The sequence below is a fragment of the Henckelia pumila genome, chromosome 1, assembly GCF_033568475.1.
Source record: "Henckelia pumila isolate YLH828 chromosome 1, ASM3356847v2, whole genome shotgun sequence".
Classification (NCBI taxonomy): domain Eukaryota; kingdom Viridiplantae; phylum Streptophyta; class Magnoliopsida; order Lamiales; family Gesneriaceae; genus Henckelia; species Henckelia pumila.
In genome coordinates this window covers 172,593,922-172,614,470 of record NC_133120.1, presented here as the reverse complement: position 1 = coordinate 172,614,470, position 20,549 = coordinate 172,593,922, and the positions used below count along the sequence as shown (strand labels likewise).

Sequence of the window (20,549 nt, the reverse complement as noted above, 5' to 3'; positions counted from 1 at the left end):
GTCTCTTAGACCGAGATGCGCATTGTAGGTATCGAGATGAGTTTCTCGTGAGAAGGCTGAAGCTCTCGTAACTCTCAACCGGCCGAAAGTTATGTCCGTTTGAAAGTGCAGCGCCTGTTCCTCCGATCCGCAATTCGAGAGACAAAACAATAAATAATTCATTCACTGTTAGGTGCGATTATACCCGCACTAATGCACCGGATCCTATCATAACTCCGAAGTTAAGCGTGCTTGGGCGAGAGCAGTACTAGGATGGGTGACCATCTGGGAAGTTCTCGTGTTGCACCATTTTTTCATTAATTTCTTTTTTTTTCTTCCTCGTACTTCTTGTTCTTTTGATTGCTCGTTGTCCAATTTTCAACTCTTTAAGTCCAATCTGTGGATAGAAATGATGCAATAGACAGAATCACACGATGTGAACGTGCGATCTAGGTGACGCAGGCTGCTTTAGTGGGTCCCAACATGCCCTTCGGGTAAAACGCCCCGAAAATCCATCTCCAAGTTGAAATTTGGGTGTCTCTGTCTCTTAGACCTAGATGCGCGCTGTAGGTATCGAGACGAGCTTTGCGTGAGCAGGCTGAAGCTCCCGAAACACTCAGCCAGCCGAAAGTTATGTCCGTTTGAAAGTGCAGCACTTGTTCATCTGATCCGCAATTCGAGAGACAAAACAATAAAGAATTTATTAATTTTTGGGTGCGATCATACCTGCACTAATGCATTGGATCCCATCAGAACGACGAAGTTAAGCGTGCTTGGGCGAGAGCAGTACTAGGATGGGTGACCACCTGGGAAGTCCTCGTGTTGCACCCCTTTTTCATTAATTTCTTTTTTTTCTTACTCGTACTTCTTGTTTTTTAGATTCCTCGCTGTCCTATTCCTGACTTTTTCAGTCCAATCTGCGTATAGAAAAGATGCAATAGACTGAATCACACGACGTGAACGTGCGATTTGTGTGACGCGGGCCGGTTCGGTGGGTCCCAACGTGCCCTACGGGAAAAACTCCCCGAAAGTCCATCTCCAAGTTGGAATTTGAGCGTCTCCGTCTCTTAGACCGAGATGCGCGCTGTAGGTATCGAGACGAGCTTTGCGTGAGCAGGATAAAGCTCCCGTAACTCTCAGCCGGCCAAAAGTTATGTCCGTTTGAAAGTGCAGCCCTGTTCCTCCGATCCGCAATTCGAGAGACAAAACAATAAAGAATTCATTCACTGTTGGGTGCGATCATATAAACACTAATTCACCGGATCCCATCAGAACTTCGAAGTTAAGCGTGCTTGGGCAAGAGCAGTACTAGGATGGTGACCACCTGGGAAGTCCTCCTGTCGCACCCCTTTTTCATTAATTTCTTTTGTTTTCTTACTCGTACTTATTGTTCTTTTGATTCCTCTCTGTCCTATTTACGACTCTTTCAGTCCAATCCGCGGATAAAAATGATGCAATAGACTAAATCACACGACGTGAACGTGCGATCTGGGTGACGCAGGCTGCTTCGGTGGGTCCCAACATGCCCTTCGGGAAAAACGCCCCAAAAATCCATCTCCGGGTTGAAATTTGGGTGTCTTTGTCTCTTAGACCGAGATGCGCGCTGTAGGTATCGAGACGAGCTTCGCGTAAGCAAGCTGAAGCTCCCGAAACACTCAAGCGGCCAAAAGTTATGTCCGTTTGAAAGTGCAGCGCCTGTTCATCCGATCTGCAATTTGAGAGACAAAACAATAAAGAATTTATTCACTGTTGGGTGCGATCATACCAGCACTAATGCACCGGATCCCATCAGAACTCTGAAGTTAAACGTGCTTGGGCAAGAGCAGTACTAGGATGGGTGACCCCCTTGGAAGTACTCGTGTTGCACTCCTTTTTCATTAATTTCTTTTTTTTCTTACTCGTACTTCTTGTTCTTTTGATTCCTCGATGTCCTATTCCCGACTCTTTCAGTCCAATCCGCGGATAGAAATGATGCAATAGACTGAATCACATGACGTGAACGAGCGATCTGGGTGACGCGGGCTGCTTTGGTGGGTCCCAACGGACCCTTCGGGAAAAACGCCCCGAAAATCCATCTCCGGGTTGGAATTTTTGCGTCTCCGTCCCTTAGACCAAGATTTGCGCTGTAGGTATCGAGACGAGATTCGCGTGAGCAAGCTAAAGCTCTTGAAACACTCAGCCGGCCGAAAGTTATGTCCATTTGAAAGTGCAGCGCCTGTTCATTAGATCCGCAATTCGAGAGACAAAACAATAAAGAATTTATTCACTTTTGGGTGCTCATCCTTTAATCTTAGGTTTTCATGCTCCTTAGATTCTAATTCATTTTTGATGTTTCTATTTTCCTTTCTAAGAGATTTAGTCATGTCAAACATAAGTTTATATGCATGTATTAATTCATCATAGGAAGGTACCTCATCATTGTTGTCGAAGACTTAGTCATCATCCCTGGCCATGAGGCAGATGTTGGCTTCCTCCTCGTCATCATCACTGTCGCTCCATGTTGCTATTAGGGCTTTCTTCTTCCCTTTGTCAATCTTCTTCTTGAGAGGACACTCATTTGCATAGTGGTCTTGTTGTTGATAGTTGTAGCATGTTACTTCTTTCTCCGGCTTCTTTTTCTTCTTGAATTTGTTTTCTCGCATAAATCTTTTGAATTTTCTTGTGAAGAGCGCCATGTCATCATCTTCTTCTTCTTCAAATTAACTGGATATGGCAATTCCCTTTTCCTTGATCTTCTCATCCTTTTTCTTTACGTCCTTCCTAGTAGACAATTCTAACTCATGGATTTTTGGGGTCCCATGTAGTTTATCAAGATCGTAGGAAGCAGTATCGCCTTTGTTAGACTCAATGATGGTCGTTCTCTTTGCATCCCACTCTTTGGGTAGGGCGCGTAGAGCTCTTTTCCAAACTTGCTTGGATGGATATTGTTCTCCAAGTTGGGCTAACTCGTTGATGATTTGGGTGAGCCTCCGGAACATTGTATCTATATCTTATTTGGGATCCATCTCAAATGTCTCGTATTTGAGTTGTAGTAGGTCAATCTTGGTTTCTTTGACTTGGTTGGTCCCTTCGTGACATATCTCCAATTTGTCCCATATTTCTTTCGCCGAGCAGCACATCGAGATCCAGTTGTACACGTTCATATCTAAAGAAAAATGCAAAATATTCATAGCTTTAGCATTTTGAGAAATTAATTTCATGTCCCCTTTTGAAAAGTCATTCATTCCCTTAGGAACTTCAATCCCATCAACTATTTTCATAGGTATATAGGGACCTTTTACCGTCACATTCCAAAGATCATAATCTATGGATTGGATATATAGGGACATTTGATTTTTCCAATATCCGTAGTTTATGAAAAGAGTAGGATGATTTGTTGATTGCCCTTGAGCATAATCACTCGCTAGATTTGCCATTAGAACCTTTTGAGAATTTTTCAAAAGTGTGGCTTTGATACTACTTGTTACAACCTAACAGAGCGAATTTAGGTTATATTGGAAACTTTAGCAATTTAAAGAGATTATGCAAGTACGCAAGCGGAAGACTTAAATCAATCAAGATAAATGCAGTAAATAAATGAGTAAAGTAAATAAAGCAGTAAAAGAGATAGGATATGTTTATGGAAGTTCGACGATAAATCTTCTATGTCTCCCCTTCTTGTTTAAGGTAGATTAACCAAGGATCCACTAGCACTTCAAATGTCTTGGCCTTGATGGCTCAAAGGATAGCCGTACAACAACACGATCACCGCGCCGATAGCTTTACAACTCGATACAACTTGGCCTTAAGGGCTCCAAGGATAGCCTCAACAATATCGCAACAAACTCGGATTCACACTCGAGTTTTTACAACAATAGCACAACCAACTCACAAATGATTTTTACAAACAACTCTCGATTTTTGAATGAATATATTGAATAACTCTTGATAGCACACTTTAAGGAGAGAAGATTGCTTGAAATGAGATGTAGAGTGAATTGGATGGTTTGGAATGACCTTGGAATACCTCTATTTATAGATGTTGATTCGAGTGAGTTTGGACCGTACGAACTGGCTTCGGAGCCTTCAAACATAGCTGATTCAAATTCAAATAACTGCGGCTGTGAAACTGTTCGGATGGCCCGAACCTGACTTTTGATCGTCCGATCGGCTGCATTAAATTCATTTCGGTAAATTTCTTCTGACAAAATCTTTCAATCACCGTAAAGCAGTTCGAACCGTCTGATCTGTACTTCAGATCGTCCGAACTATATCTTCGTGCCCTCCGAGCGTGCCTCCGAACATTTCTTAATTCATGGAAAATCTTCGGACAGTCCAAACTACCTTCGTATCGTCTGAACTCAACTTCGTGGCCTCCGAACTGTGCATCCGAAGAATTAATAAATCCTTGAAAATCATCGGATAGTCCGAACCTGACTTCGGACCGTCCAAACTCTGGCAGTTTCAAACACTTCAAATTTTTCTTCAATATTTGGCTTACCGGTTCTTGCTTCCAATAATTTTCTTAGACAAGAAATTTTTATTATCTACAAATTTCTCACTTTAAATTATTAGTAACAATTAACCGAGTTTTGTAATCATCAAAACATAATATTTTGATACTTGTTAATGCATTAAAAACATTAATCTCGCAACATGAGATTTTTATGCGTTTAAGGCGTAACATTATGTAAATATTATGCCAAGAGATTATGTTTTATGCGCGGTAAATGCACTACATAAATCTCTTGAAGAGATATTAAATATGTTGAAAATACTTTGATCAAGTATCTTGAGCAATGAGATATTATGACGTGAAGAGTTTTGATATGGTGAGTAACCATCATGTGCATTTATGTGTGCACCGCAGACGTAGCATCTTCTACATCTAATAGGTGAACACTAAATCAGCCGGTGTACAAATAAGTGCATGTGATAGTTGCTCACCATATCAAAACTCTATGACGCGAATTTCTCATTTGTTATTTTTGTAAAAAAATGTTTTCAACAATGAAGGGGAGAAATTAGAAGCTACAAGAAAATTTTTGAGATCAATCCCAATGAAATATAAAATGAACATGATGTTCAAAATTTGAATCTCAAATTATATTATTTGATCTTGTGTATAAGATTGTTTATATTATTTTGCTTCATTTATGTTTAAGATAAACAATGTATATAAATCATATTTAGTAACGAAGAACTCCTTTAAAGAAAATGAGTGAATATCTCAATGTGAAAAAAATAACGGAGGCTGGTCGTTATGAAAGAAATCAATGTCCTACGGGATCATATCTTATATTACCTGCAAGTAAATAAAAAAGGACGATAAAAGCGTGAACGACCAATTATTTCAATGAATTCAATTTGGATTATGTTATTCTTGAAGAATAACAAGTATATAAGAGAGATTGCTAGCTCGGTAAATAAGAGAGATTCAAGTTGCAAAGATAAAGTTTCAATGATTTTCCCTCTTCAAGTAAGCTCTATTTATAGTGTACTTTGTATGGAGAGATACAACGTTCATCTGAAGATCATTAATGAAAATGCACTTTGGACGTTGTCTTTTCTTGAAATGTAGTACGCTTTAATAAATGCGAGATTTGGATCTTTCCAAATCGAGAATGCAACGGTCACAGACAGTCTTTGATAATAAGCTCATCAGTGAACATTTCGTGAAAACATTCTAATTTTCCTGATTTATTGTTTGCCATGCATCTCTTGATAATATACTTTTATGAAAATGAAAGACAACTCTAATCAATGTGTAGCTTGAATCAAAAGGAATCCCTTAAGGCCTTTGTAAAAATATGCTTGTAATAATGAATGGTCGAGGACTATCTAGAGCAGGCGAGTATATCTTTTTATGGTGGTCAGTCGAGTGATTTTATTTTTAAGACCGGGCAAATGCCACTTTAGATGTAACCATGCGAGTGATCTTCAAAGCAAGTGGTCGATAACCTGTTTTACAAAGCAAGATGGCAAGATCTACAAAAATGAATTATTGTTTCTTATCACCAAAACATAGAGATTTAATATTGAGGATTACTCAAGTGTGGGCATGGTTTGTCGGGAACATAAGGGAGTATTTTTTAATGGCTTTTTGAAGGTTCTTACGTGGATGTTTTTCCCCTCATCTTGCGGAAATGCAGACAATTAAGGAGGCCCTTTAACTAACAACACGCCTTTGTTGAACTCACTGGTTTATCAAATTGGATGCCCATCTCGACTCGTGGTTCAAGCAATACATTCATTGTTATAACCCGGTTCCATTTTACAAGATTAATTTTCTAATCATGTTTAGATTTAATAAAACATGGTTAAGGTTTATTTATATAATCTAACGGACCAAGGATTTGGGTCCAAAATGCCCAAAATATGCTTAATAGACTTAATTGGGCTCGAGAAGTTCGGAGGGTCCGAACCAGATCAGAACCAGCGGAGGAGTTCGGAAGCTATGGGGAATATCGGAGCGTCCGATCGTAGTGCCATGCACGTGTCAACAAAAAATTGAACATGTAGCTGGATGCATGGGATCGGAGCCTCCGAAGTGTGATTGGAGCGTACGATCTTGGCCGATCGGAACGTGGCATGCATGCACAGATCGGAGCGTCCGGTCTCAGCCTATAAATAGGGGGTCCAAGGCTCTCATTTGATTGCCAATTTTGAAACCACTCCTCTCCCTATGACTCTATTTTAAGGGCTTCAGGACTTCTTATTTAAGAGTTGGAGCAGGTAGTAGTATTTTTATAGTTAGCGGACAGTTTCCATAGTAGTGTCCAAGAGGCGGAGCTTTGGCGAGGTGTCCAGGAGTTGTAGCAAGGTTGTGCCCAAGCTTTGAGACATTTGACATCAGCGGGTTGATGACGAATGGAGTGCTGCATGGTAGGCTTGGTACCTAAATGGTATCTTCTAGGATCTACCTTAAGAAAGGTACGATAGTACTGTACGAGATACCCTGACTGAGTATGCATGTATTATGTGTTGCATAGTTTACTTGATTATATGACATGGTTTTATCTGCGTATATTATGAAATATTATTATGCTGCATTCATGATCATCTTGAGCTTGTATCTTTGTGATATCCTGTAGTATGGTGTTTACCCTATCTTGTTAGTAGATGGTTGGACACATGGACTTGTGTTAGGTCACCATCAGTTGGGTATGTAGGTCACCTCCTGAAGCGATGGCACAACATGCTATATACCCAGGGCCCAAGTCTGTTAATGATCAGATATTATTGACCTCGTGTATTGGTACTCATACACTTGCATACGTGCACATTTAATATTGTATACTCATACTCTCGTACTGAGTGTTTATGCTCACATCCTCATACTATTGTTTTTGGACACCCCATTCGACGGGGCAGTTGCAGGTAGTTTTCCTAGAGGTCTAGAGATTAGGTGGTGACCAAGGCAGGATTACAGGGTCAGTCACTAGATTTTTCTATGCTGGTATTAGTTATTTTAGTTTCTGCAATTTATCTCTGATTTTGATTATTTATTGTTTAATTGCATGTCTAAGTTTCTAATTAGTATGTGTGTTGGAAAATGCGGCTCTCAGATCAATCGGTATTGATACCCGGTGCAGCGGAAGTTTAAAAATTTTATTATGGAACAATTCCATAGTGTGGGTATCAACCCTTTTACGATTAAATTATAAGTGTGTGTAAAATTAAATAACAATTATTAAATTTTACCTTCAATCTCGAAGCGAGATTATTGGACTCCAACAGATTTCTCTGCTCTTGTTGTCTCTCCCAGGAACTGATGAACTCCTTCAATCAGGTCCACGAATGGAGGTTTAATCCCTCTGATAGATTGCACTAGAAAATCTATCAGAAGTTTTCTGCGAAGAGAATAACGAATTTGATTCGCTATTCCAGACTGCAATTCAAAATCACAGACCGGAATTTCTCAGACAGAGAAGGGAGGGGGGCGGCCGAATTTCTTTTGAGAGAGAGCTAGGGTTTTCGATTTTCTGTCTCTCAAATTATGACCAGTTATGTGTAATTTCTGTACTGCAATAACTTATTTATAATGCAGGCCACTAACACCTTAGGGCCCATTAGTCATAAGTTGAGGCCCGACAAGCAAAGCCCGCATGTTCAGAAATTAATATAAAATTCATCGTGACTCCGATTGATGAACCGATTTCACCAATGTGCACAGAAACCATTTCTGCACATTTTAAAGTCAAGATAAATTTTCCTGAATCCGAATTCAGTGATTTCCAAAAAATGTCCATCCCTATGTCATTTTAGGAAATCCTACTCCCTTACTCTTATTTAAGAAGTCCAACTTCTTTATTCATTAAATTTAACTCTTTAAATTTAACTATCTCAACGGGGATTAAAACTCCATTACACTGTGTGACCCTCAATGGTTCAGGGATACAGCTAGCCGTGGGCTCACAACTCCTTGTGACTCGGAACAACGATTTCCGACTTGCCCAACGAATCATGGTAAAGCGCCTAGCAACATCGCCCCATGATTCCCTAGGTATCACTGATAGTGCCTACAAGAACCAGTAGATTTTGGTTAGCGTACAGTACGGTCCCTTCATCCATATATCCCGATCGAATCAACAACCATTGGTATATCGAGAGTCGCTCAAGATTCGATAACTATGCAATACATCTTGAAGATCAAATTAGTGACATCGCATGTGCTACTAAGAAACCATTTCTTAAATCACATCAAGTACTCTGGCCAGAGATTCGTCACACTAATATCTCCTCAGATCGCATAGGATATCCACACTCGCAAGTATGTGGTGAATCCTTGACAACAATGCATCGACTCCTATATGTGTTGTAACTGTACCCAATCCCGACACCTGATGACCCCCATAGAGTCGGTAAACGAGTCAAAGCACAGTACTAGCATATAGAGTCTCCATGATGTTTCAAGTAGTAAGGACTAATGGTGTACAACCAAAACCGCGGACTTTATCCACTCGATAAGTGATAACCACTTGGAAAGTCCGGATAGGGTAGTTTGATTATTCATCCTATGAATATCCATTTGCATGCTTCGAACATCTCCATGTTCCCTACCAATGAAACGTGGTACTCCGCATCGCAAATGCTAGTCTCAAACTCGAGCGATCCTTATCCTTATTATCGGACGGCTCAATCGACTAGGAACAGTTTAGAATATACAGTGACTATAAGATGTATTTCATGATAGACATCCCCATGTTCTACCACATCTTACATACACTATAGTATATTCAAGGTCTTTATCAAAACAACAATAGTATATCATAATATAACAATATGAAGAAAGATAAAGTCATTGCCATTAATAAAAGTGTAAATTACATTAAACAAAAGATCGTTTGTACAAAGAGTCATCAAAGCCCATAGCCACAAGTTGGCTCACTGGGCACCCACTCTTTCAATCTCCCACTTGCCCTATAGCCAACTAGTCATACTACGTAGACCCATTGCTTCGCGATGTTTGTCAAACAATGGTCCTGGCAAGGGCTTAGTAAGCGGATCAGCGATATTGTCTGCAGAGGCCACTCGTTCGACAGTGATGTCTCCTCTTTCCACAATCTCCCGGATGATGTGGTATTTCCTCAGTACGTGTTTGGATCTTTGATGAGACCTTGGTTCCTTTGCTTGAGCAACGGCACCCGTGTTGTCACAGTACACCGGGACTGGACCAACAAATTCAGGAATGACGCCCAACTCTTGGACGAACTTCCTCATCCAAACGGCCTCTTTAGCAGCAGCTGATGCTGCAATGTATTCAGCCTCAGTGGTGGAATCCGTTGTGGTGTCCTGCTTGGAACTCTTCCAAGAGACAGCACCGCCATTGAGCATGAACACAAATCCAGAGGTTGACTTTGAGTCATCCACGTCACTTTGGAAGCTAGAGTCGGTATAGCCTTCCAATTTCAGTTCTCGTCCTCCATATACCATGAACATATTCTTAGTCCTTCGTAAGTACTTAAGAATGTCCTTCACGGCTTTCCAATGCATTTGACCGGGATTAGCTTGATATCTGCTCGTGACACTCAGAGCAAATGCTACATCCGGTCTGGTAGATATCATCCCATACATGATACTACCTATAGCTGACGCATATGGTACATGTGTCATATTCTCTATCTCTTCATCAGTCTTGGGACACATAGACTTGGATAGAGAAACTCCATGACACATGGGTAGATGTCCTCTCTTGGACCCATCCATTGAAAACCGTTTCAATATGGTGTCGATGTAGGTTGATTGAGTGAGTCCTATCATTCTCTTAGATCTATCTCTATAGATCTGTATCCCAAGAATGTAGGATGCCTCACCCAAATCCTTCATCGAGAATCTACCTGATAACCATATCTTTGTTGACTGCAACATCCCTACATCATTCCCAATGAGTAGGATGTCATCAACATAAAGTACTAAGAATGTCACAGCATCCTTAACTACTTTCTTGTACACGCATGGTTCCTCCGGGTTTTTGATGAAACCAAAATCTTTTATTGTTTCATCAAATTTTTGGTTCCAACTTCTTGATGCTTGTTTTAGACCATAAATTGATCTCTGAAGCTTGCATACCTTATGCTCGCTTCCCATGGATGTGAACCCCTCTGGCTGCTTCATATAGATTTCTTCCTTAATGTCTCCATTAAGAAAAGCAGTCTTCACATCCATTTGCCATATCTCATAGTCATACCATGCAGCTATGGCAATAAGGATTCTTATGGACTTGAACATTGCAACTGGTAAAAAGGTTTCATCATAGTCAACTCCTTGTCTTTGAGTGTAACCTTTCGCCACCAATCGCGCCTTGTAGGTCAATACCTTACCATCAGGCCCAAGCTTTCTCTTGTAGATCCATTTACACCCTATTGGAACAATTCCATCAGGAGGATCTACTAAAGACCAAACTTGGTTTGTATGCATTGAATCCAATTCAGACTGCATAGCTTCAAGCCATAAATTTGAATCCGCATCAGAAATTGCTTCCTTGAAGTTTCTTGGATCACATCCAATGTCGGGTTCATCTTGATCCCCTTCAAGAAGAAGACCATATCGAACAGGAGGTCTAGAAGTCCTCTCGGATCTTCTAGGTTCAGGCGTGTCCAGTAATGGTTCCTGAGGCGTAGGATTGTTATTTTGTATTTCGGGTTCTTCTCGAACTTCTTCGAGTTCCATCATCTCGCCTTTCTTATCCAATAAGAACTCCTTCTCCAAGAAGGTGACATTCCTAGAAACAAACACCTTTGTTTCAGCAGGATAATAGAAATAATATCCGATTGAATTCTTCGGATACCCTACAAAATAACATAAGCTGGATCGATTATCCAACTTATCTCCCACTGTCTGCTTCACGTAAGCAGGACATCCCCAAATCCTTAAGTACGAATACTTAGGAGCTTTGCCATTCCATAACTCGTATGGTGTTTTGTCCACTGCTTTAGTGTGGACGTTGTTCAACAACAATACCGCCGTTTCAAGCGCATAGCCCCAAAACGAAGGTGGAAGCTCAGTGAATCTCATCATGGATCAAACCATGTCCAACAAAGTTCGATTACGACGCTCCGATACACCATTAAGCTGTGGTGTCATAGGAGGAGTCCACTGAGAGAGAATCCCATTCTCTTTTAGATAGTCCAAAAAAACGGTACTTAAGTATTCTCCACCTCGATCCGATCGAAGTGCTTTAATACTTTTACCTAGCTTATTTTCTACTTCAGCCTTGAATTCTTTGAACTTTTCAAATGCTTCATACTTATATTTCATTAAATATAAATACCCATACCTTGAATAATCATCAGTAAAGGTAATGAAGTAGGTGTGGCCATGTTGAGTCCCAACTCTAAATGGACCACAAACATCTGTATGGATCAAATCCAACAGATTTTGACTACGCTCAGGTTTCCCCTTAAAAGGAGATTTAGTCATTTTCCCTTTTAAGCAGGATTCACAAGTAGGTAGAGAGTTAATATCAGACATATCAAACATGCCCTCTCCCACTAGCTTGTTCATCCTCCTTGAGGAAATATGACCTAGTCTAGCGTGCCAAAGATTTGCCGGGTTTTGACTATCGATTTTCCTTTTGTTTGTTGTTGCCGGTTTATCAGCATAATTTATTGGAACGTCTTTTAGTTTTAAGTTGTATAGATCGTTTTCAAGTTGTCCATTTCCTATCAAACATTCATTCTTGTAAATATTGCAAATCCCATTCACAAAATTGCAAGAATAACTATCTCTATCAAGCATAGAAACAGAAATAATGTTTTTAATCAAATCTGGAACAAATAAAACATCTCTCAAAAAAACTTAAAATTGTTCTGCAAAAATGTCTCCTATAGCTTTGGATTTATCTCTGGAACCATTCCCGAGCCTTGACTGGGTCTCACCCATCCTTAGCCTATTACTTCTTGTCATCATTTTGCAACTCATTGCAAATATGAGATCTACATCTGGTATCCAATACCCAAGAAGTAGTATTAAGAAAAACATTTTAATGTAAAACATACCCTTTGCAGTTCGCAACTGCTTGAGGTATTCCTTGCAGTTACGTTTCCAATGACCGGGTTTCTTGCAGTGATGGCAAACTTGTTTAGACTTGTCCAATTTTGCATGTAACATTTGGCCTTGAGATCATGGTCCAACCATTTCTCTAGTTCGGCCAACCTTTCGGCAGTTACATCAGCCGGGGCTGTTTTCGGAGAAGCCTTTTCTAACACTTTAGAAAATCTTTTCCGAACTTAGGACAATCTTAACTTATGGAATCATTTTGTATTGTTTGCGCCAATAAGTTTGTTTTGTTGGAGAATAGAAACATGTGGATTACTGAGATGAAACAGACAATTATCGATGATTGTTTAAGCAATTTACTAAGACATAAAATAGGCGAATTTAATTTTATGAATCTCACTCCCACTATTTTAACGATTTCACTACCCTCTAGTGAAAACGGAAAACTTTTTCCTTAGTGAGAACATGGAGTCCAATTGACAAACTTATGGTCCCGAATAATATCAGCCAACCATAATTCTCAAAAGGTAGAGCCCAATTGCTTCCAAAGCAACCCCCATGTATTTACCTCATGTCCAATAAGGGCCCAAAAATATGACGCCGTTTATAGTGACATGTCAAGATGACCCATCAATATTAAGTTGTGATGGACGGTCGCCATGTGGATCCCCCAATAATATGAGCCGATCCCATGGGAGTTCCACCCAACTTACAACATGTGTCGATCCAATGTACAGCTTTCCGACGGACGGGCCCCCCCAATAATATGAGCCGGACCGTATCCGCGGGTAGCATCACATACATTGACCGTTGATGGAAGGTAGGAACATTTAAACAAATTTAAATTTCCTTTATTTATCTTGATATCAATTTTAAATCATATTTAAAATGAGAGATTTTTAATTATGAAAATTTGTCTCATCATTTTTCAATTTATTGTATGCTTGCCGGATTCATACAATTATGTCTAAAACATGCATACAATCATAATATCATATATTATATATAGGATGATCGATTCCATTTCTAATTGACTCGTGGTTGCCAATCACGAGTCTTAGTCCAATCCTAGGTAATATGCAGTATGCAATGCAATCCTATTACATTAGCTTCCAATTTACATTTCTTCGTCTTTATTGTCTGCTGGGCCCACCATCTTCAAATCTTGATCTCCCACTAAATCTAATGTATTTACAATAAATAGCAATGACAAGTAGGGGATACATTTTAGGGGTGGGAACGGGCCATAAACCAAGCCCACTTTTATTACATATGACATTCATATTGGGCCATAAACCAGGCCCATTAATAAAACCAACAACAATAAAACAAATGTAAATTCCTAACATACACCTACAAAATTGGTCATGGCAATCGATCATCCTTATCCAATAACATTTAATTCAAAATTAATTTATTGGATATCATGCATATGGCAATTTAAATTTAAACAGGATAAAATCATATTTTATATATAAAATCATATTTTACATATAAAATCATATTTTACCTTTTATTAAATAAAATCATATTTTATCTACAGAATCTAATTTTATAGATAAAATCATATTTTACTTAATATATACATAAGATCAAATCTTATCATCAATTGTACCAAAAATAATTGATTTCAAAATTCAATTTAAGGATAAAATATTAAAATTTTCCAAAAATTCAAATTTATCCAAAAATCAATTTTAAAATTTTTGGACTCGAACAATTCGATCCGATGCCTCGTGAACCAATCAAAAACAATTTTTGACCGGACCAAAAATAAAATTTTAACACATTAAAATTAATTTAAATAAAAAAAAAATAATTTTTTTCCCGCGGGCCGCCCGGGACACTCCCGGGCCGGCCCGCACCCATGGGCGCGGGCCGGGGCAGCCCGGCTGCCCCTTTAGGGCAGCGACAATCGCTGCCCTGGCGGCGCCGAGCGCCGCCCCTGGGCGGCGACGTGCGCCGCCGTGGGCAGCGCTGTGCGCCCCCTTTGGGCGGCGCCGTGCGCCGCCCGGGGCAGCGACCGTCGCTGCCCCACCGGGCAGCGATCCAATCGCTGCCCGGGTTTTGCCCGAAAAAAAAAAAAAAAAAATTTTTTTATTTAAAATATTTATTTTGTTTTAAAAAACCAAGACTCAAAAATTTTTGTACAATCGATTAATTTAATCGTTTGATCTGAGCAACCTGGCTCTGATACCACTGTTGGAAAATGCGGCTCTCAGATCAATCGGTATTGATACCCGGTGCAGCGGAAGTTTAAAAATTTTATTATGGAACAATTCCATAGTGTGGGTATCAACCCTTTTACGATTAAATTATAAGTGTGTGTAAAATTAAATAACAATTATTAAATTTTACCTTCAATCTCGAAGCGAGATTATTGGACTCCAACAGATTTCTCTGCTCTTGTTGTCTCTCCCAGGAACTGATGAACTCCTTCAATCAGGTCCACGAATGGAGGTTTAATCCCTCTGATAGATTGCACTAGAAAATCTATCAGAAGTTTTCTGCGAAGAGAATAACGAATTTGATTCGCTATTCCAGACTGCAATTCAAAATCACAGACCGGAATTTCTCAGACAGAGAAGGGAGGGGGGCGGCCGAATTTCTTTTGAGAGAGAGCTAGGGTTTTCGATTTTCTGTCTCTCAAATTATGACCAGTTATGTGTAATTTCTGTACTGCAATAACTTATTTATAATGCAGGCCACTAACACCTTAGGGCCCATTAGTCATAAGTTGAGGCCCGACAAGCAAAGCCCGCATGTTCAGAAATTAATATAAAATTCATCGTGACTCCGATTGATGAACCGATTTCACCAATGTGCACAGAAACCATTTCTGCACATTTTAAAGTCAAGATAAATTTTCCTGAATCCGAATTCAGTGATTTCCAAAAAATGTCCATCCCTATGTCATTTTAGGAAATCCTACTCCCTTACTCTTATTTAAGAAGTCCAACTTCTTTATTCATTAAATTTAACTCTTTAAATTTAACTATCTCAACGGGGATTAAAACTCCATTACACTGTGTGACCCTCAATGGTTCAGGGATACAGCTAGCCGTGGGCTCACAACTCCTTGTGACTCGGAACAACGATTTCCGACTTGCCCAACGAATCATGGTAAAGCGCCTAGCAACATCGCCCCATGATTCCCTAGGTATCACTGATAGTGCCTACAAGAACCAGTAGATTTTGGTTAGCGTACAGTACGGTCCCTTCATCCATATATCCCGATCGAATCAACAACCATTGGTATATCGAGAGTCGCTCAAGATTCGATAACTATGCAATACATCTTGAAGATCAAATTAGTGACATCGCATGTGCTACTAAGAAACCATTTCTTAAATCACATCAAGTACTCTGGCCAGAGATTCGTCACACTAATATCTCCTCAGATCGCATAGGATATCCACACTCGCAAGTATGTGGTGAATCCTTGACAACAATGCATCGACTCCTATATGTGTTGTAACTGTACCCAATCCCGACACCTGATGACCCCCATAGAGTCGGTAAACGAGTCAAAGCACAGTACTAGCATATAGAGTCTCCATGATGTTTCAAGTAGTAAGGACTAATGGTGTACAACCAAAACCGCGGACTTTATCCACTCGATAAGTGATAACCACTTGGAAAGTCCGGATAGGGTAGTTTGATTATTCATCCTATGAATATCCATTTGCATGCTTCGAACATCTCCATGTTCCCTACCAATGAAACGTGGTACTCCGCATCGCAAATGCTAGTCTCAAACTCGAGCGATCCTTATCCTTATTATCGGACGGCTCAATCGACTAGGAACAGTTTAGAATATACAGTGACTATAAGATGTATTTCATGATAGACATCCCCATGTTCTACCACATCTTACATACACTATAGTATATTCAAGGTCTTTATCAAAACAACAATAGTATATCATAATATAACAATATGAAGAAAGATAAAGTCATTGCCATTAATAAAAGTGTAAATTACATTAAACAAAAGATCGTTTGTACAAAGAGTCATCAAAGCCCATAGCCACAAGTTGGCTCACTGGGCACCCACTCTTTCAATGTGATCATGGTGTGGGTCACTAAATTTATGGTATAAGAGAATTCAATAAGATTCTTTGGGACTTAGTATTGACATTTGGGTTATCCTTGTAGATTACAAGTCGGATACAATGACAATAGCAGTAACAGGAGTTGGAATAGGAGGATATCTAGGCTTTTCCAAAATCGTCATTTCCAAGGTTGGCATCAGAGTTTTGTATTATGTGGATCCCAGCAGGATGTAGTTGGAAGAGAAGATCTAGTTTTCAACGTCAGTCACTTCTCGGGATTATTTGGAGCGCATGGAACGATGAGGTCCATCCAGCTTTGACCCGGGAGGATATTCTAGAGACTCTCCACTAGTAGTTGGAGCGATTGTTAAAAGGATCTTGTCTCATGACTCATCTACTAGATAAGGAACCCAACAATATTGGAAGGATCCGATAGATTAGTAAGATCTTTTAGATCTTGTGAGGAAGAAGGTCTGCTGACATGCCTTCATCGATGCTTTTGTGTATGGAAGATGGGAAACCTCATGTTCAAGATCAGTAGACGGAATGAAATATTTCCGCATATAGACAGATTGTAATATTTCAGTTGTATTGAGTTTTAAATACTGTATTAAGTTTTTTTGTAAATAGTATTTGATCAGTTGTTAGCATTTGAATCAGATGTATTAATGATTTTAGACAATTTGATGTATCATTTATCATTTTATTGTAAATCTTCTGATGTGATTGGATGTAATTGTTTATTACATGGGATTGTAATAAAGATTGCATAGAACCTGGGTTATTGGTTCAAGTATTGTAATTGTAATCTTTGGGATTATCTTTATTTTATTGAATAAATTATCATACTTTTGTTTAAACATGTGAATAATTAGGATTGAATTATGCATGTTTTCAGTTTTATAGTTCTAGATGTATTTCCTAGAATATTCTATCGAGACATAATGTTTGCCAAGGATGGTGTGTTTTCATTTGGGGCACAATGATGAATTATACCAAGTACCGTGGGCTGTGTGGATATATGACTAGACGGAGAAGAAGTACAACCCCCATGCTTTTATTACTCTGGGAGGAGCCTTTCGTGCTTCAGAGGGTGTCTGGGAGCTTTTTTTGTTTCAGATGGATATTCTGGGGGAGGTTACCTCGGTCTAGTAATGTTGAAAACAGTCACAGTAAAGGGGTATAGTATTTCGACTTTGTATTAATATAGTTTGATACCGGAGTTAGTATCATAAAGAATTAGTTATCGTCTGACTTTGTCAAAGATAAAGATCGAGAATTTATGTTGTCAGAACAGTCTTAAAAGGAATTTTCATCGACAAGTGATCGTTCTAAGCAGAGAGGTTTTGACTTTCGATTTGGGATTTCAAGATTTAATTCCAATTGTAAATCGGTATTCACTGGGTTGATTTTTCAGATGTTTGCAGACACGGGATTTGAGTTGTGCTTTTTTTTTCAGATGAATTAATCATAGGGGTTTTCCTAGACCAGTAATGAAACTCTATCCCGGATAAGGGTGTTGCTCTGTAATAATAGATTTTGATTTCATTAGAGATTCAGAGGTGAGTTATATCAGGTGCTGAGGTGTAACACCCCAAAAATTTATTACCGAATTAATTGGTAATTTGAATAATTATGGAGTGGATAAAATATTTATTGCGGCCAACTGAGTTACAGAGTGTATTTATAAAATTCACGTGCCAATTAGTCAATGGGTTTGACTATTTCTGGATATCTGGTAATATTGGCATTTTTGAGATAATTATTGAGATATCGGAATTAAAATAATTATTTATGCCAGATAATTTAATTTAGAAGAATATTTGACCGAGTTGACTGGTAAAAGTTTTTGTTGACTAGTAATGGTCTAAGTGAGACTCAATAATTAATTTGAGAAATTATAAGTCTAATTGACTGGTCAAAGTCAACAATTTCAGAAAAGAGTGTTAATAGTTGTGGGGTGTGTGTACTAGAAAAATATCAGAATAGAGACTAATTTTACCAGTTGGATATCAAACAAATTATCTGGATCAGAAAATTATTGATTTGATATAGATCGCAAAACTCACACTAAAACACACTAAAGAAAACACAGATCAAAGATTTTCTCCCGAATTTTCCCGGAATTCTCGACTTTAATGTAGCAGTCCACGTTTTTTTTGCCTTCGTCGGCCGTTCGCCGGAGCTTTGATGGAAAATCCGAATGGTCACTTTGTAGCTAAGATCATGGCGATTCTATTGGTGCTAATAAATCAAAGATCAGACGGTTGGATCGTCGGGAAAATGATGAAGAACAGTCGGGTCTGCGCAGGTCACTATTCATCGTCTCTTCGCGCGTATTTGACGGATTTTAGCTTGATTGAGTTGGTTTTTGAGCTGCTATTCGGTAGTAGGATGTGTAAAGATCATTTCCCAAGCTTTTTTCAGCATTTGTCGTGAGAAAATCGGATGGATCTGAGCTCGAAAGCTCACGTCGCCGCCGGATGTTTTTCTCCGATCTACGTCGCCTCGATGGTCCGATCCGGTCGTGGCCTAGTGCATTGGAATCGTCTCGTTGAGATCTACAACCCTGCCGAATTTTAGAATTTTTGGATTTGATTTGCTCATCGCCGCCGTGTTGCCGCCGTCGCCACCGTCTCTCCCACTTTTCCGGCGACCTCCGACATGTGAACCATTTTTGATTGCCTCGACGTGGTAGATCCGAATATCCAAGTTTCGAGTCAATATTCAAAATTGTTAAGCGGTGAGAGCACAATAAAGTTCGCTAATTTTTTGTCAAAATTTGACAATAGTTGACCAGGGTTGACTTTTGACCATTGTGTGATTTTTCGCAGATCGGAAGCTAGTTGAGGATATTTAGAGCAGAATCAACAGTTTAGGGATTTGAGCTTCCAGATTTGGAAGTTTTGAGATTCTCGAGTCTCGATACATGCAACCGCAACCGTATGAGTTTTTCGTGCGTATTAAACGCAAAGTCATGTTATACCCTTTCTCTATCACACCATTTAGATCAGTATATTCACTGTTTTGATGATTAAATTGTGTTGTTGCATTTGTATGTGGATATGGTAGCTCAAATTTAATTCATGCATCATTCGTGTTTTTATGTATTGTGAATGATTTTTCTGTCATGGCTAGTTCTTAGCTGTTGTTCACTAGTTTGATGGCTGGGTCAGGTTTCTTTGGGTATTGGTTTAAGATTGCTTGAACTAGTGTCGGCTAGGTGAACAGTGTGATGGTTGTAAGGTTGTCTACCTAGCAGGCAGCTAGGGCAGGGCTCGGGCAGGTAGTTTGTCTAGGTCGGGTCAAGTGAATTAGGGTCATATGTATGGGTCTGGGTCCGGGTTATTTTATTTTGAGCCGGATAATTTATTTAGGAGTCCAAGTGTTTGGTTTATTCATTGGGCCAAGTTTGTTATTGGGCCTAAGATATTTATTGGACTTAATTTATTTATTGGGTATAAGATGTTTATTGGGCTTAATCTATTTATTGGGCTTGAGTTGTTTATTTGAGCTAAAATGTTATTTGGGCTTGAATGAATTGATTTAGTTATTGAGTCAAGCTTATTGAGCTTAAGATAGTATTTGAGGGCTTAATTTATTAATTAGGCTAAATTCGTTAATTGGCCTAAGTTGTTTAATTTTTTTGATTGAGCTAAATTTTAAGTCGGACTAAGTACTATTGGGGCCAATCTAAGTCTGATCTGGGTCATTTTAAGTGTGATTGAGCTAGTTTAAGTATTTTTCGGCCAGTATAAATGTTAATGAGCCAGTCTATGTTTATGGGCTTTAGTTAAGGGGCAACAACTCGAACTAGCCAGTGACAAACAAAATAATCCGTAAATATATATTTAATAGATGTATATGTATATTTTGTTATAAGTATGATTTTTATTATGAAAAAAATGAATTAAATATATATTTACGGGCAAAATTTTAAGGAAAATGATATTTTTTTAAGTTCATGATTCATGCATGTATTTTATGATGAGATAACGGGCATGTAAAGAAAATATTTTTGGAAAGTTGATGTGAT

The 20,549-nt window shown here is 39.0% G+C and overlaps 3 non-coding genes and 1 pseudogene across 3 annotated transcripts; all 4 read left to right on the top strand.

Annotated features, from left to right (window-relative positions):
- Positions 1-170: 170 nt before the first annotated feature.
- Positions 171-289, top strand: LOC140876900 (5S ribosomal RNA). Its single transcript, XR_012149128.1, has one exon. It is a non-coding gene; the product is annotated as a 5S ribosomal RNA (ribosomal RNA).
- A 402-nt stretch (positions 290-691) lies between these two features.
- Positions 692-810, top strand: LOC140876784 (5S ribosomal RNA). The gene has a single exon (XR_012149017.1). It is a non-coding gene; the product is annotated as a 5S ribosomal RNA (ribosomal RNA).
- A 400-nt stretch (positions 811-1,210) lies between these two features.
- Positions 1,211-1,328, top strand: LOC140876665 (5S ribosomal RNA; annotated as a pseudogene).
- Positions 1,329-1,730: 402 nt separating this feature from the next.
- Positions 1,731-1,849, top strand: LOC140876643 (5S ribosomal RNA). The gene has a single exon (XR_012148929.1). It is a non-coding gene; the product is annotated as a 5S ribosomal RNA (ribosomal RNA).
- Positions 1,850-20,549: the final 18,700 nt, after the last annotated feature.